This window comes from Pipistrellus kuhlii, unplaced genomic scaffold, assembly GCF_014108245.1.
Source record: "Pipistrellus kuhlii isolate mPipKuh1 unplaced genomic scaffold, mPipKuh1.p scaffold_m20_p_6, whole genome shotgun sequence".
Classification (NCBI taxonomy): domain Eukaryota; kingdom Metazoa; phylum Chordata; class Mammalia; order Chiroptera; family Vespertilionidae; genus Pipistrellus; species Pipistrellus kuhlii.
The window spans coordinates 77436210-77451040 of NW_023425562.1; positions in this window are offsets into that span (position 1 = coordinate 77436210).

Sequence of the window (14831 nt, forward strand, 5' to 3'; positions counted from 1 at the left end):
TTATAGCCCTAACCGGTTTTTCTCAGTGGTTAGAGTGTCAGCCCTCAAACTAAAGGGTCCTAGGTTCAATTTTGGTCAAGGGTTTAATCCCCATCCCATCCAGGGCATGTGCAGGAGGCAACCAATCAATATGTGTCTCTCTCACATCAATGTTTCTCTCTCTCGGTCTCTCCCCCTCCCTTCCACTCTCTCTAAAAATAGTAATAATAAAATTAAAATAAATCAATGGGAAAAATATCCTCTGGTGAGTATTAACAAAAATAAATAAATTAGAAAATCTTTAAGAAGGAAGGAAGGGTGGGAGGATCCAAGATGGCTGCTCAGGTAGACACCTAACCGAAGCAGCACACAACAATTTCAATGGAATACAACTAAAATGTAGAGTGGACATCGCCCAGAGCTACAAGTAGTCGACTGACTGAAAATTCTACAACAAGAAGGAAAGAGAAAACCAGAAGGAACATCAGAGGAGCTGAAAAAAAGCCTAAGGTACGGAGACATGCTGCACGCGCGGAGAGGTCGCAGCCAGAGAGGAGGAGAGGGCTGGGTGCTGCCTGGCGTTCTCTAGCAGGAAGGAAATAAAACCCCCAGCCTGGGCTAAACCCCTGAACCGGCAGCACTGACCCCCAGTTATGAGCCAGACCCTGGGGACCCAGGCTCCAGCAGGGGGAGACGGGGCTGTGAGGCGGAATCCCAAGTGAGCAGCGAAAAGCAGGGCCCCCGAAGTCGCGCGCACATTGTGCGCAGAGGACTGAATGTTGACTTTGATGCTGGATTACCCTAACGTGAAGAAACAAAGCCTCCGGCGGCACTGTGCCTCAGTCCAGACTGCTCTGAACCCCAGTCCTGGACCAGACCCTGGGGACCCAGGCTCGGGCAGGGGGTGACGGGGCTGTGAGGCTGAATCCCAGGGGAGTGGCAAAAAGTGGAGCCCCCAGAGTCGCGCGCAGAGGACAGTCTGTTGACTCTGATCCTGGACTCCCCTAGCGGAAAGGAGAGAAAAAAAAAGCTCCAGACTGGAGGAATGTGACAGGGAGCAGGAGCCCCTGCCCGACACCAGCCAGCCGGGCGCCGGCAGGGAGCTGGGCGACGAGGCCCCAAGGGGGGGGGGGGGGTGCCCCTGAGCCATCGACCTCTGAGCGCAGGCAACGGAGCCAAGGCCGGGGGCTGCTTCCTGGGCGGCGCCGACCCCCGCAACAGGCTGGAGCAGCGCGGGAGCCCGCGGAGAACAAAGGGGTGCCACAGGCCAACCTGCTGAGCTCCCAGGACAGGAGGAAGAAACCAAAGTTCTCAATGTGAAAACATCAAGTGAGAGCAAAAGATAGTAAAATTACTTAAGAAAGAATACAAAGAAGATCTTGAAAATTCAAAGACTAAGTCAGAACTCAACTCACCAGCCAACATTGCAACATAAATGCATTTAAAAAAAAAAAAAAAAAAAAAAAGGACAGAATGTTGGAACAGCGGCGGCCAGGCCTAGAGTGCCCAGGCACAAAGCAATGGCAACCGGGCCCGGAGCAGCAACGGTCAGGCCCCAGAGCAGCAGCAGCCAGAACCAGAGCAACAACAGCCAGCACTGGAGCAGCCAGACCTGGGGCAGTGGCAACCAGGCCTGAGGCGGAGGCAGCCAAGCCCAGGGAGGCCAGTCCAGGAACACCCAGACCCGGAGCGGCCAGGCCCGCGGCAGCCGGGCCCAGAGCAGCAGGGTCTGGTGCGGCCAGGCCCGGAGCAGCAGCTGCCAGGCTGGGAGCGGCCAGGCCCGGAGCAGCCGGGTCTGATGCGGCCAGGCCCGGAGCAGCAGCTGCCAGGCCGGGAGCGGCCAGGCCCGGAGCAGCCGGGTCTTGTGCGGCCAGGCCCAGAGCAGCAGTTGCCAGGCTGGGAGCGGCCAGGCCCGGAGCAGCCGGGTCTGATGCGGCCAGGCCCGGAGCAGCGGCTGCCAGGCCGGGAGCGGCCAGGCCCGGAGCAGCGGCTGCCAGGCCGGGAGCGGCCAGGCCCGTAGCAGCCGGGTCTGGTGTGGCCAGGCCCGGAGCAGCGGCTGCCAGGCTGGGAGCGGCCAGGCCTGGAGCAGCCGGGTCTGGTGTGGCCAGGCCCGGAGCAGCGGCTGCCAGGCTGGGAGCGGCCAGGCCTGGAGCAGCCGGGTCAGGTGCGGCCAGGCCCGGAGCAGTGGCTGCCAGGCTGGGAGCTGCCAGGCCCGGAGCAGCCGGGTTGGGTGCGGCCAGGCCCGGTGCAGCAGCAGCCAGGTCCAGAGCAACTAGGTCGGGAGCGGCGGTGACCAGACCCAGAGCAGCTCGTCGTGGAACTAACCAGAGCAACAGAGGCCAGGCCTGGAACAGCCAGGCCCGGAACAGCTCGCTCTTCGCTTGCCCCTGCCCCACGGCTGCCTCTCAGACATGGCTGGAAACTTTTGTGGGAACTTGAGGGTCTGCTGAATCAAGTGATGAAGGCTTAGAACTGGATGTGTTGAGTTAGTATAGGGCTGGGGTGTTGATCTGTGAGTGCCTTGGGTGGGGCCTGGATGAGGCTGGTTGACCTATTTGGAAATGTCTTTTGTGTGAAATGTATCATTGGGCATGTGGTGGTATTATTGATATGAGAAAATGCTAAGTAACTGATTTACTATCTGAAAAGGGATTTACTATCGGGGAAAGGGAGGGAGGAAGAGACTGAACATAAACCGCACCTATGGATGAGGACAATGGGCGATGGGGAGGGGGCGGAGGGTGGGGTGGTAACCTGGTGGAGGGGGGAAGAAATGAGGAACCTTTGTAACAATATGAACAATAAAGATTGATAAAAAAAAAAAAAAGAAGAAGGAAGGAAGGAGGAGGAAGGAAGGAAGGAAGGAAGGAAGGAAGGAAGGAAGGAAGGAAGGAAGGAAGGAAGGAAGGAAGGGAAGGAGAAAGGAAGAGGAGGAAGGAAGGAAGGGAGGGAGGGAAGGAGGGAAGAAAGGAGTGTCAGGGAGAAGAAACACACTTAGAAACCAGATCCCAAGAGAGAGAATGACCTAAAGTCCCTCTGGCCCCACAGGAATCAGCAGAAATCTTTGAGAAGTTCTGGAGTCACACAGGCTTAGGAAATTCAGACACAAATGCATGTTTACCTACATATCAAGGGGCATCAGTTTCCTACTATTATACAAACTGTAATTATAATATTGACCGCACTTTCCAAACTGATTCCACCACCACACCTAGCAGAGATTTATGACCCCCCCCCCCAAACCTTCCACACCATAGTACTTGAATCCAACAGGTAAGTGATGGCAAAGTAAAGTGGAGATGATAAGGAATCCAGACAAAGAAGCTAGTGGGATTTGAGACAGATGAATTCCAGTTTTAGATAAGTTTAAGGTCATTAAATTTGTAGACACAGCTTATCTGAAGGAGCTTTATTCATTTTTTATAATGATTTTATGAATGTCTGAGTATTTTTAATAAGATGTTTCAGAGCTATAAAAATGTATTAGAGAATAATAAAGCAAACACCTAAGTTTCTAACACCCAGCTTTTTTAAAAAAGAAAGAAAAAAGCTTTCTTTAGTTAACAAACCCTTATAGAATGATTTGAGTCTTAAACCAAGGGCATGCATGGCTGTGATAAACATTTTTAAAATAGAAACTAGTTATTAAAAATAAAATTAAGAGTAAACAGAGCAACATAAGAAATTTTAACAATAAAATTACAGTGCATTGTCTTTGTGTGCTCTTAATGGATTATGTTTTTAAGCTGCTCATTCTTTATATATGTAATATGTTTTTATTGATTTCAGAGAGAGGAAGGGAGAAGGAGAGAGTGCTATAAACATCAATGATGAGAGAGAATCATGATTGGCTACCCCCACTGGGGACAGAGCCTATAACCTGGACATGCACCCTGACTGGGAATCGAACTTCACTACCCAGTTCATAGGTTGACACTCAACTGTTGAGCCACATGGGCCTGGGTGGTTTTTTTAAATGAATAATTACATTCTTTTTTCTTTTTTTGCAATAGATCCCTGTGAACCTTTCCCCTCTCTGATCCCATTTTAGATCCTATTTTCTTCCTTCTCTTCTAAGATAGCAACTATCCTGAATTTGATGTGTTTCATTCCCATGCACAGCTTTTTTTTTTTTATTATTGTCTAAAGTTTTACATGTCTCCTTTTTCCCCAATTGACCCCATCCCCCAAGTCATTCCCACCCTGGGCAAGCCCCCACCATCCCAGTGTCTGTGTCCATTGGTTATGCTAATATGCATGCATACAAGTCCTTTGGTTGCTCTCTAACCCTCCTCCCTCCCCCGCTACCCTACTATTTGAGTGAGACCATGTGATATTTGTCTTTCTCCAACTGGCTTATATAACTTACCATAATGCTCTCCAGTTCCATCCATGCTATTGCAAATGGTAAAAGTTCCTTCTTCTTCACAGCTACATAGTATTCCATTGTGTAGATATAACACAGTTTTTAATCCACTCACCTGCTGATGGGCGCTTAGGTTGTTCCCAGATCTTAGCTATTGTAAATGCACAGCTCTGTTTTTTATACATTTTTATACTTTTGACATACGGTGTTGTTTGCATGCTGTTTAAACTTCGTGCCACTGAGATCCATCACTGCCCTTACCCTCTGCGAGCTGCTTCTCTAGGCGTTGGTTCTGAACTGCGACTACAGCCGCATGGCCCTGCCATTTCTTTCTCCAGTGGAATCCTATGTATTCCCAATGTTCGACCACACAGACATTCTCCACTCTGACTCCTTGGCCCATGTGGAAGCCTCTATTTTCACTCCATTTCCTCACTGGTAGAACCAAAGGGCCCCACCTAATTGGAGGGCAGAGAATTCAGCAGAGGCTTCATTAGGGAACCAGTTGTCCCAGTCTCTCACACATCATTGTCAAATCGGCCACACCTGCAGCATCAACTTCAACCTAGAAAATTCGATAAACCAGTGGTGATGAGCATGCGCCCTGAGCCTGGCTGACAGGTTCATTTCCCAGCTCTGCCAAATTTCTGGAGATGTGACCTCGGGAGAGCTACTCAGCCTCAGTTTCCTCATCTGTCAGATGGTCAAATCATAGAGTCTTCCTCACGGGGCTGGGGGATAAAATGAGTTACGTGGCACTGGCCACGTGGTAGATCGTAATTAGTTATTATGGACAAGGTCCCTTTAAGGTCATCCCACTGAAGGATAAGGTTTAACTTCAGCTACCTGGGCCTCTACACCAAGCAGGTCAAACTCGCAGCCCACGTGCCACATGCCTAGTTTAGCTGGCCCATATTAGCCTTTGAGTTTGACATGCTTGCTCTACACATTCTTCAAGGGTGTGAAGGATGGAGGATCAGCTTTGATTGACAAGGCTGCCATATTCAGAAGCATCTGCCCAAAAAAAATGCCAAACTGAAGACATTCTTGGAATAACAATAATAATAATAATAATAATCCTATCTAATAAAAGAGAAACATGCAAATTGACCATACCTCCACTATGTCCACCAGTCACGCCCACCAACCAATCAGGAGTGAAAAGTGCAAATTAACACAACCAAGATGGCAGTTAATTTGCATATATAGGTGCAGAGTGAAGACTGAAGAAGGAAGCCAAGCGCTGCAGAAGGGAGAGAAGCTTGAAGATGCAAGCAAGTGGGGCGGTGGCGAACAGAGGGAAGCAGATGGGGCTGCAGAGAACAGAGAGAAGCAGGTGGGGCTAAGGAGAAGGGAAGGAAGCAGACCACCCAGGAAGCCCTATGGCAGGCCTTGCAACAGGCCTCTAATAATAATAATAATAGTAATAATGAAAGTTGTTGCCAGTTATTAAAAATAAAACTGACAGCAGACAGAGCAATAGAAGAAATTTTATTAAGTCTTTTTTAATATATTCTGGCTTTGCTAAGAGCACCTTCCATGAAATCTCATGAAAGCATCATTGCAGCTTCAGTGGGGGGCCACTGTGGTGCCCACTGGAAGAGAAGACAACTGAGCTCAAGTAGGTCAGATGGTTTAATAACTTGTTTAGAGGTAAGTGACCGAACCAGGACTTCAATTCTCCCTGGTCCCAAAGACTGGGCTCCTAATTGTCAACTGGAGAGCAATTCTATATAATAAAGATGTAATATGTAAATAGTCATTATGCCCTGAAGTAGGGGTGTCAAACTCAATCAGAGAAGGGGCCAAAATCTAAAATCCAGCCTAAATCACGGGCCGAATGGTTTACTGAACAGTCATAAACTGTCATTGTGATGAAAACGCAGCGGAGTGCAGTGATGACAGCGCGGTGCGGGCCACATTGCAAGGCCTGGCGGGACGGATTTGGCCCGCGGGCCTTGTGTTTGACACATGTGCCCTGAAGTATAACGACCAACCATGTAACGACCGGATCACAGATCAGCAGGAGGGTGAGGCAGCGAGCTATAAGCAGGTGGCAGAGAGCTACAGGAGGGGCAAGGCAGCAGGCTATGAGAGGGGGGATAGGAGGAAGGGGGAGGGGGGAGCTACAGGAGGGTAGCAGTGAGCTACTGGCGAGCTACTGGCTCAGGGCTCCTAGTGGTATATAAAACTCTGATAAGCTCAGCTTTCAAACAGAAAGAACTGAGAACACTGGGAAAGTCCCACTTTGCCAAGAGAAAAAGGCCCACATGGATGTGGCTCTGCCCACTGACCCAGGCCAACATGGGATAAGTCTAGACATACTAAGATGAGCCAGTCTCCTACACATGTTAACAAGTGAAAACTAAGCAACCTACAGAAAAACTATGAAGAGCATGAGGCTATTTGTTTGTTTTTAACCCCTACACATCTTTGTGATTCGTGGGAAAACGTGGCCAAAGATACAGTGGAGTGGCGGGAGATTATCTCTGAGCGGGAAGCGCAGGAGATGGGTGGGTGACCGGTTGCTCTGCATTATGGGAATAGCTTACAAGTCTCTGCTTATGTTTCCTGGGAACTTGTGCAGAGGCCTGTGGTGAGAAAAGGCCCAATAAGAAGGAGGAGCACTGCAGTGGCTCATCATCTTCCTGACAGCTCACTGAAAAAAATGTGTGTTTTTCACATCTGTACAAAACGCACTGGGGGACTCCCAGATTCACTGAAAACTGTCCATGAGGCCGGGTGACCCCTGGCAACCCTGGCTAAGTTGGTTGAGTGTCTCCTGAGCACCAAAAGGTTGCTGGTTTGGGCACATCCTGTGTTTTCAGGCTTGATCCCCAATAGGGGACATGCAAGAGGCAGCAGATCAATGTTTCTCTTTCTTCCTCTCCCTTCCTCTCTTTCTAAATCAATTTTTTTTAAGCCAAAAACAAAAAATACAACAAACCCTGCAGTGGAGAGGAGTGTGGTTGTAATGGGGCCTCGGGGTCTCTGCTGCTCCTCCTCAGGAGAGGTGGGGTCCACTCCCCTGGAATCTGAGCGGCCTTAGTGATCTCCTTGGCCAACAGAATGCAGCCGCACGGTGTTTGGGGCTTGCGAGGCTGATTGTAAGAAGCCTTGCTCCGGACACGCTCTGGGGGACCCCGCCCCCATGAGAAGCTGCTGACTCCCTGGCCCCCACGCAGCCAAGGGCCGTGCAGGAGGCAGGGCCAGGCATTGAGGAAGACGCCTCGCACCTCTAGGCCCGCCGCCCACAGCCTCTGGGGATCTCCACACTATGAAGAGCAGAAAAACCACCCAGGAGACCCGGCCCAAACCCCTGACCCACAAAGGCAAACATATAACTCACTTAAGCCACTACATTTCAGAATAGTTTGTAGTTTGGCAATAACAGGAAGAAAGGGATGCACTCCTGTGATATAGGGTGAAGGTGGGGACCCCACACATCCAGGGACACTGGGAGGAGTCCTTGCTTCAGACCTGATAGCGTAGATGTGTCCTAACCTTCCACTGGGAAAACTTCCTAACTTCCTTCCTTCCTGCCTGCCTCCCTCCCTTCCTCCCATTCTTTCTTCCTTCCTTTCTTCTTTCTTCCTCCTTCCTTCCTTCCTCCTTCCCTTCTTCCTTTCCTTTCTCCCTTCCTTCTTCCCTCCTTCCTTTCTTTCCTTCATCCCTCCCTTCCTCCCTTCCTCCCTTCCTTCTTTTCTTTCTTCTTTCCTTCATACCTTTCTTCCTTCCTTTCTCCCTCCCTTCCTTCCTTCCTCCCTCTCTCCCTTCCTCCCTTTCTTCCTTCTTTCTTCCTCTTTCCTTCCTTCATTCCTTCCTTTTTCCCTTCCTTTTCCAAATAAGTAGGAAGCATAGGTCAGACCCTGGAGAGACACAAGTTGATTAGCTATAGTCCCTATTCTCTAGGCTTCCCAGTCTCAGGTGAGTAGATGTGCAAATGAATAATGACCGTATATCTTGAAATCTCATATGCAGTATAGTAACTGCATTCCTAAATAATAAAACCCTAACATGCAAATCCTCTAAAGAGCAGAACGACCGGATGCTCAATGCAGGAGCTGCCCCCTGGTGGTCAGTGCACTACCACAGAGGGAGCACTGCTCAGCCAGAAGCTGGGCTCATAGCTGACAAGCGCAGCAGCAGCGACAGGAGCCTCTCCTGCCTCCGTAGCAGTGCTTAGGACCCCTTGGGGGATGTCCACCTGCCAGCTTAGGCCCTGATGGGTTGCGCAGGCATGAATGTTGTGATCCAGGTCTCTCATTGTTTTATAATGATAATGAAATGCTTTGCATTAATTGGCTTTAATAGGTAAATTCATTCCATACTCACAACAACCCCAAGATGGGTCTCATTCATCACATGAGGAAGCTGAGTCGCCCAGACGTTAAGAGTTAACATTAGAGTCAGAATTTGGACTCAAGCTGCCTGGTTCCAAAGCCGCCAGAACTGTTAAGGGGGAGAATGAGCAGGGGAAGCAGGAGACACAGGACACCTTCCCGAGGGTGATGATCCAGGTGCAGGTGCTTTGCTCTAAGAAGGATGAAGGGCAGAGGTGATAACAGTGATCAGGCTTGAGATCCAAGGGCAAGATCGACTGACAGCACTGGCTGACAGTTGCATTTCTGGTAAGAGAGGGTAGAGATCAAAGGTGAAGCAAGATTGGGTGGGAAAATGCAGTTCAGTTTGGAGTGTGTTCATTTGGCGACTTACATTGGAAATCCACAGATGCCTTCTGTCAGCCATTGTAAGTCCACATTTTGAAAAAGGAAATTTCACCCTAAAAAAAAAAAAAAGAAACTCTAGCCGGTTTGGCTCAGTGGATAGAGTGTCAACCTGTGGACTGAAGGATCCCAGGTTCAATTCCAGTCAAGGGCACAAGCGAGGTTGCAGGCTCAATCCCCAGTGGGGAGCATGCAGGAGGCAGCCAATCAGTGATTCTCTCTCATCATTGACATTTCTATTTCTCTCTCTCCTTCTCCCTTCCTCTCTGAAATTAATTTTTTTTAATATTTTTTTTAAAAAGAGCCTGCTCAATCAAGTTCACGGGCACAGAAGCAGGAAGGGGTTGCCAGGGGCTGGGGGTGGGGTCAGTGTCTAATGGGGTTCCCTGTGGGACGATGAATGTCTGGGCTGGTGATGGTTGCAGGCAGTGAATGGACTGACTTCACTTCCCAGAATCATACACTTCAAAACGGGCAGAACGGTCCATTTCCTGTGATCTGCATTGTACCACGATAAAAGAATGCCCTGAGTTTTTAGACTCTCTTGAAAAGTAGGCAGATCCCAGTGGGCTGTGATGCGCCTCCAGGTCCCCACACCCCCCCACTCCAACCACCCACCCCCCACCCCCTTTTCTTCGGTGCCGGGGTCCCAGGAAGGCTGGTGGGGAAGGTTGGTCTCCGAGGCAGGCAGGGTGGCTGGGCTGGACCTCTGGCATCTGGTCCGCCTCTAATTATGATGATTGTTGCCGCCCGGTGATTAGCTGGCTGCGCCCCCAGCATTAAACAGTCGTTTGTCAAAGCCTGGGCCTCCTTCAGCTGCTCCGCTGGCCTCCCCCTGGATGGCCCGTCAGTGCAGAGCCAGGATCGGAGGAAGAGAGAAGCGTTGCAGTGGATCACCAGGACAGGCTGCCTGCGTCTGGTTGCAGATGCTCAGAATCAGAGCCTCATTCACCCGGGGTCCGGCTGTGTTCACCCCAACAGCCCGCAGCCCCGTCTCAGGCCACAGACTGAGAGCTGAGAAATAGCAGCTTTGTCTCTCTTTCTTCCTCACTGTTTTAAGGGTGGCTCTGTCTTAATTTCCTGGGGCTGCTGCGACAAATAACCACAAACAGGGGGCTTAGGACTGACCTGTGTGCCTCGCCCTCTGGAGGCTGGAAGTCGAAAGCAGGGTGTCAGCAGGGCCCTGGTTCTAGGGCTCCAGGGAGGAGCTTGTCCTCTCCAGCTCCTGGAGCGCCAGGTGTTCCTTGGCTCATGGCCGCATCACTCCCGTCTCTGCCTTCCTGTGGCTGCCTCCCTGTGTCTGTCTGTCCCCTTTCTGTCTCATCGGCCACAGGACCCACCCCAATGCAGGATGAGCTCATCCTCAGGTCTTTACCCCTTACTCACATCTGCAGAGACTCCTACTCCAAATGAGGCTACAGTCAGAGACACACATATTTTGGGGGGAGACACAAGTCATCCCATACATCTAACTTAACTTTCTACTTGGATCCTCCAGGCCACTGGGCCCGTCAACTGTCACTCAGCCCTCCTACGTGGCCTGCTTGAGCAGAGTCCTGGGCAGGGATGTGGGAGAGGGAGGGAGAATGTGGTCTCAGGCTCAGCCATCTAGGAACATGCCCAGCTGCCCTGGTCCCCAACTGCACAGGCACCTCAGCGTCACCATGCCAACAAGGGCCATGGTTACAGGCTACCACTCCACATACATTGGGGCACCGTTCCTCCAAGTCGGCAAAGGGCACAGCTACAGAGACAGCCACAGCCCAGGGGGCAGGAATCCTTCAGGGCTGCGTCTCAGCCCAGGTAATGCGGGTTCAAATCCCCACTCAGGCACTTTCTAGCTGTGCTATTTCAAGTAGCTCACTTAACCTCTCTGGACACGGTTTCCTCGTCTGAAAAATAGGGGTAATAGTAACACTTACTTCATAGGGTTGTTACAATTGATGAAGTGAGGCATGGCTGTGCTCCATGAGTCTATCTAGTATTATTATTATCAACATCATCATCATCACCTTTTTTATGTGAGCTGCGTAAATCAAGACGCACACATTGGAAGCTTGCAAAGGTAATTTCATCTGTCCCACGTGTGTCTTTTAAATTGTGAAACAACATTTTAAAATATATTTTTATTGATTTCAGAGAGGAAAGTAGAGGGAGAAACAGGAACATCCATGATGGGAGAGAATCATTGATGGGCTGCATCCTGCACACCTCACACTGGGGATCAAGGGGGCAACCTGGGCATGTGCCCTGATCAGGAATCGAACCGTGACCTCCTGGTTCATAAGTCAACACTAAACCACTGAGCAACACCGGCCTGGCTGAAATGATATTCTTTATAAAGGGAGATTTTACGTAAAAATCCAGTTTCTGCCTTTAAAGACATAAAATAACTGAAGATATGGCAGCACTAGGCCAGCATTCGCACCTGGCACCCATCGCTACAGCTGAGTAGCCCTGCTCCCTTTAAGGGGGCCACGGTCTCCAGGATCCCCCAGTTCACAGCACGTGCCCACTCCCTGAGCCCCCGTGTGGATCACTGCCCTGAGGCATGGGCGTGGGCCACCTCTGCTGCAGCCCAGTCCCGTCCTTCCCTCAGCAAGGGAGCCGTGGCCCCACAGCCACACGGCGGGCTGCAGCGGAGCTGGGACTGGACGCCGGGCCTCTGGGCTCCCAGCTTCCTTGTTGTCACCAGATATTTATAAACATGGGATGACGCTGCTTGATGCTTCAAGATGGAAAGGTAAATGTTAGCTTCCTCTTTCGGTTTCTCTTCCAGGCCATTTCCAAAGAATGGAAGTTGGTCCACAGCAGGGGTTCCTGGGCCATTGGTGCCAGCCACCCCTGGGGCAGTCTGGTGGACCCACAAATCTCTGCTCAGGAGAGTGCTTATTTTAAACCACATGAACTAAAAGCCCTGGGATTACAAGCAAAATCAATTATTTTATATATCTATATTTTTTGTTGTGATTAATCCTCACTTGAGGATATATTTTTCATTATTTTTAGAGAAAGTGGAAGAGAGAAAGGAATGGAGAGAAGGAGGGAGGGGGGGGGGAGAGAGAGAGAGAGAGAGAGAGAGAGAGAGAGAGAAGCATCAATGTGATAGAGGCCCATTGATTGGTTGCCTTATGCACAAGCTCAGACCAAGGCCAGGGATCCAACCTGCAACCAGATACATGCCCTTGACCCAGAATTGACCTTAAGACCCTTTAGTGTGAGGGTTGACAGTCTATCCATTGAGCCACACTAGCCAGGGCAAAAACAATTATTTTAAACTAGAGACCGGTACACAAAATTCATACACTGGGTGGGGGTGGGGGGAGGGGGAGAGGGAGTGTCCCTCAGCCCAGCCTGCACACTCTCCAATCTGGGACTCCTCGGGGAATGTCCGGCTGCCGGGGATTGGACCTAAACTAGCAGTCAGACATCCCTCTCATAATCCTGGACTGCTGGCTTGCCTGCCAGCCTGATCACCCCCTAACCACTCCCCTACCAGCCTGATTGATGCCTAACTGCTCCCCTGCCAGCCCGATTGCCCCTAACTGCCCTTCCCTGTGGGCCTGGTCACACCCAACAGCCAGCCTGGTTTCCCCCAACTGCCCACCCCTGCTGGCCATCTTATGGTGGCCACATGGGGGCGGTCATCTTGTGTGAGGGCGTGAAGTCAATTTGCATATTACCTCTTTATTATATAGGAAAAATGTATTAAAATTACAAAAACAAATTTGAACTAGCATATCATGTGTGCTGCTTTGTTGATGCATTAAGTGACAAGCGGCAGAGCAGAGTTGACTATGAGCAAAGTTATGATGAGTAAGAGTCCCAGCCATCATGACTGATGTCATAAGAGGAAAATATCTATGGCTTCTACTGGTGGCAAAGTCACAAGTACTCTAGCCACCAAGTGGTTTGTTGCCAACTTTCACAATCAAAGAAATGCTACATTAGGGTTTGAACTGGTGAATGTCAGTGTTTGCTGCTTTCTTCCTGTGCACATTCGTAGACCTGCTCAATTTTATCACTGAAGTGCCCAGACTAAGAATCTCTGATCCAGGAAGGCAGACAATGAGATGACAATAGCTGAAATTGACAGCTAAGATCACACAAGGCCACTGAGTGCATTTCAAACGCAGCTGCACATTCCTGACACTGCTCTGTCAAGAGTAGAAGATGGCAACAAATGGCAGGAAACAGAAGCTGGGAAATTAATGCACAGTTCCAGAAACTTCCAGAAAGGACATCATTACTCCAGAGAGGAGGGAGGGTACCTGATTCAACAGTAGAAGCACCTGGAACCTCTACTGCTTTTCCACCTGGATGAATAACAATACATCCTATATAATAAAAGGCTAATATGCAAATCAACCAAATGGCAGAATGACCAGTTGCCATGATGTGCACTGACCACCAGAGGGCAGCATCTCAACACAGGAGCTGCCCCCTGGTGGTCAGTGTATGCACACAGCTCAGCCAGAAGCTGGGCTCATGGCTGGTGAGCACAGCAGGAGCCTCTCCTGCCTGTGTGGTAGCGCTAAGGATGTCCGACTGCTGGCTTAGGACTAAGCCGTCAGTCAAACATCCTCCAAGGGGTTCTCAGGCTGGGCTGAGGGATCTCCCAGAGGGCATGAATTTCATGTGCCAGGCCTCTTAAAACTAGAGGTCTGGTGCACAAAATTCGTGCACATTAAAAGGGAATTAATTAGAGGAAATATTTTAATTTTGCTATTTGCCCTTTTTCAATACTAGAAGTGTCGTAGATGAAAGAAAATTAGTAAAAGTATTTGAAAATCTTCCTCCTGTCAGAGTCTGGGGTACGCCATGGGACCCAGAGTCAAGTTCCCGCTCACCCGCATGTGCCTCAAAATCGCTCGAGACCCAGACCCAGCTGGCCCCACCCCCATCAAGCTCTCCTGGGCTGGGGGGCACAACTGAAGTTCCCCTGGCCCAGCACCAGGAGGGAGTGCAGCTTCATGTCCCCCATCAAGCCCTGCTAGGCCAGGGTGCAGCCTCAGGTCCCCTGGCACATGCCAGATGGGGGGGCACAGCCTCAGGTCCCCCAGGGAACCCTCATATCCTCTGGCCCAGCGCTGAGGCAGGGGACATGGCTTGAGGTTCCCAGCCTGGCACCAGAGCAGGTGACATGCCTTTAGGTCCCCCGTCAAGCCCCATTGGGTGGGTGGCATGGCCTGAAGTCCCCCATCAAGCTCCACCGGGCAGGGGATGCAGCCTGAGGTTCCCTGTTAAGCTCTGCCAGGTGGGGGGCACAGCCTGAGGTCCCCCATCAAGCCCCACTGGGCACAGCCTCAGGTCAGGTCCCCTGCCCCAGCCCAGTGCCACACAATCTCAGGTCCCTGCTGATTGCTTTTTAAGGCTCATTACGGGAACTCGGCCTCCACTGTGGGTGCAGCCATCTTGTGTTACAGAATCCCTGATTCCACTGTGGGCACAACCTTCTTGTTATTGTGTGACAGTCAATTTGCATATTCCCTCTTTATTAGATAGGATAATAGTTTGCCTTTGTTGAGCATTCACTAGGTAACAGGCTTCTCTCAACTGGAACCCTCCCTACAGTGTGAGACTGATACTGTCGATATCCTCATCTCATCGATGAGACAGAGGCTCAGAGAGGTTAAGTAACACAACCAAGGTGGCACAGCCCAGGAGGGGCAGTGATGGAATTTAAACTCAGCCTCCAGCGCCACTTCAGTGAGACTCAGACTGCAGGTGTGGTCAAGGTAGAGAGTCATGGACTTGCT